A 3,467-nucleotide genomic window follows, 5' to 3' on the forward strand; every position below is an offset into this window, starting at 1 on the left:
TCCCCGTGGGAAATTCGTCCTTCCAGGCCTGCTAGGGGCGAGCCGGGCAATGAGCCTGAGCCACCACTAGAGGGACTCGGAGCCCTTTGGAGCCGGCCGGCTGGAGGTGCCAGGGCTGCATGTGAGATCTGGAGGCTGGGGCAGCATTTCAGGGGGCCCTGCCCCTCCCAGGAGCGCAGGGCCCTGCCTGTGTCCTTCCCTGGACACTCTGCAGCCCTAGGGTGTCACAGCCCCCGCCGCCAACCTGGCCTGTCCAGCTCCCGGCGCCAGCCCACTTGGCAGAGCGGCAGGTGTGCCTGGTGCCAGCACTGGGATCCCTCTTAACACACCCACTCTCCGGGCCCCTTGCTGCAGGGTCTCTGACACGCTGACGGGGTGTGGGGAGAGGATGACTCAGGCTGGTTTGGGGATGCAGAGCCCTTCTCCCGCAGCCTTCTTGAGATTTACTCCCCTGCATCCGGGATGGCGCGCGGCCCCGTGAGACAGTTCTGGGCAGACCCCTCGGGCATCGCACAGGGCGTGTGCTGCCCCCTACCCCGGAGCACTGGGGCGAGAGGCGCAGGGAAGGGCGGGCAGGTGTGGGCCCTCTCACAGGGGGATGTGCAGAGTGCTGAGGCTCAGCTGGACGGGCAGAGGGAGCTGCCTGACATGTGGTCTTGCTCTGGGGTGCGTGGGGGCCTGTTTCTCCCCTGGCTCCTGCCCCATTACCGCTGCTGGAACAGAGAGCAGGATCTGGCCTGGCTGGAGGAGAGTCTGGCCCCAGCTGGGATGTTACTAAATGTTTGAAGCCAGAATTTCCCTGAATTCCCCCAACATGTGAACCCACCTCAGCCCAGGGCCTCTGCACCCTGGACTGTCTGCACCACTCTGGATCTGACCCTCTGCCCACCTCCCTCTTGGAGCACTCTATGGAGCACTCCATGCGCCTCTGAACCCTGCGAAGATCCTTGCCCCAAGGAGCCATGTTACTGCCTGGGCATGCAGGAAGCCAGCCCAGATGACCAGGATGGTCCCTTTTGGCTGCCCCAGCCACGGCTCTGTGCTGTCTGGTGGCAGTGAGTTCCACAGGCTAAACTGTGTTCTGTAAAAAGTCGCCAGGGGAATCTGGAGGTTTCCATTTGGAGAATGTTTTTATGTTGCACATCGGGGCTGGCAGGGGACCCCCACTTGTTCCCAGCATCCCTCTGGCCTTGTCCAAGAAATGCCTGCAAACTCCCTGTCCCCGCTGCAGTTTGGGCAGTTTCAGGATCTCTGGATTTCAGGCAGTGCACAGACAGAAACTGAGATTGTGGCATCATGCACCAAGCCCACAGGTTCTCTTGAGACCCAGAGAAAGCCCCCAGCCCCTCCAGAGCACAGGCCACATGGGGGGATCCCAGAGCAGGGGGTCCCTGGATCCATGGGGCTGCCGGTGCCCCAAAAATGGCTGTGCTGGGCAGGGTCTGTGGGATGCAAGGCAGTCCGGGGAACTGTGCTGAAGTCTGCCTGGCCCCCATGAGACTTGGCTTAACCCTTCCAGTGCTGGAGCCAGCACAGCCCCCTGTCCACCCCTCGAGGCAGGCAGCGAGCTCTTTGGGGCGGAGCTGGACACCCGGTGCAGTGGGCCCTGCTGGGATCCTGTGGGCGCTGGCACAGCGCAAGCACTGACAGCGGGGGGCAGGGGCAGGCTGTGCCAGGGATGGAGCACCGAGCTGGGAGCGGGCAGATGGCTCACCCCACCTGCAGCAGGCCCGGTGGGGCGCTCTGGGGACTCACAGGTCCATTCGTCCCAGCTCCAGCAGGGCTCCTTTCATGCGCGGGAGGCTGTGATGAATACAGGCCCAAGTGCCTCTCGACATACAGCCTGGCCACCCCGCCTCATTCGCCAAGCACCCAGCGACTGGGGCTGTGGGGGTCTCCATGGGGCTCCTGTCACCGGCCACACCATGCTGTGCTCAGGAAGCGAAGCTCCCGCGGTCTAATGCAGGGTGCGAGCACCCCTCCCGGCTCGCGCTGGCCTGGGGACTCTGCAGCTGAATTCGAGTGGCCGGGTCAGGTGCTGCCTCCCAGCTGCTGCCGGCTCTCTGAGGAGCTGTCATGTGATAGCGTGCCCAGGCGGGCCGGCGGCTATTTTGGGCAGCCCCAGACTTTTCAGCTGTTGGCTTCCCACAAGAGGAGTGGGGGAAGCAGCCGTGTGCCCCCTGCCATGGCAGGAAAGACCGGAGCTGAGAGCCCCGGGAAGGGCCAGGCACGGCAGGAAGTCCTCTTGGCCACAGGCCCCCACTGGGGTAAGGTGGATGGCCCAGACCTGAGTCTACGGCGGAGGGCACAGGGTTGGGGGCAGGGAGCTGAGGATTAGAGCAGTGACTTGTGCCCTGTGTTCTCTGCCAGGAGACCTCACTGGGGCCCAGTTAGGCAGGCAAAGGTGTGTCGGCCCATCCCGTGCTCCCCAGAGGCAGGCTCCCCTGGCACCCTGCTCTGGGGCACAAGGGGGCAGTGGCCAGGGGAAAGGAGCCTGGCCTGGGTGTGTGGTGCTCCAGCAATGTCTGGCTAGGGCCCTCCCAGCCTAGGGCAATTCAGAGCCACCTTGTGGCTGCTCTGACCTACTCCAGGGCCGAATGGAGACCAGTACTGGGGGGAGGCATAATGGGGCCAGAGTCAGCCCTGCAGCGTCTGCCCCAGCACGATCTGACCCAGAGGACATTACAAATTTTCAGACAGCTTCCCGGCTCCCGGTCTGGGGCAGTTCCTGCAACTATGGCTGAGGCTCGCCAGGCCCTGGCCCACAGCTCTGTAGGGCAGCGCGGGAGCAGGGCGGGAGCATGGGCTGGGACAAAATTCCCACGAGCCACGCCAGTGCTGCCCAAGAGTGGTTCACGGGGGGGCTGCCGGGCACCAGCCTGACGGGAGTGAGAGACAAGGGGACAGTGCCGGGGTCTGCGGGACGGTTTGGGCAAGAAGGGCAGTGCCAGAGCAGGGACGGCAGGGACGTCTGCCCTGGGATTTCCTCTCCCCCCAGCTAGGCACAAAGGGGATAAGGAACTGCCTGGGGACCCCAGCGCCCCGGATGCATCCCCTTCCTGGCACATGAGCAGCCCCGGAGCAGTGCCTGGGTACAGCACTGGGGGCAGGCAGAGCAGCCCTGTCTCCCGCTGCTCGTTGCTGGACACTGCCCAGGGCTGTGTCGGGACAACAGGGGCTCGCTGGACTCTGGTTATGCTGGCCAGCGGCATGGCCCACCGGGAGACAGGCCCTGGAAAGCATAAAGCTTCCCACCTTGTCCTGAGAGGCGGGTGAGCGGCGCATTGGCTGTTGCACTTCTGTGTGGCTGTGCTTCCACGGCCTGACAGAGCCGGGGGGCGAGCGACTCCCGGGGCCTGCCAGGAGCTGAGAGCCGGGCCAGGAAGTGTGATGGTGCAGCAGGGAAGCTGGAGGGGGCTGGGCGCAGACAGACGCACCCTCCAGCAAGCTTATACGCATCTCCCTGG

The 3,467-nt window shown here is 64.5% G+C and overlaps 1 pseudogene; it reads left to right on the forward strand.

Annotated features, from left to right (window-relative positions):
* Window positions 1–481, forward strand: part of LOC115656804 — a 45,539-nt pseudogene extending 45,058 nt beyond the window's left edge.
* The last annotated feature ends 2,986 nt before the right edge of the window (window positions 482–3,467 follow it).

Source organism: Gopherus evgoodei, chromosome 8 (genome assembly GCF_007399415.2).
Source record: "Gopherus evgoodei ecotype Sinaloan lineage chromosome 8, rGopEvg1_v1.p, whole genome shotgun sequence".
Taxonomy (NCBI): Eukaryota; Metazoa; Chordata; order Testudines; family Testudinidae; genus Gopherus; species Gopherus evgoodei.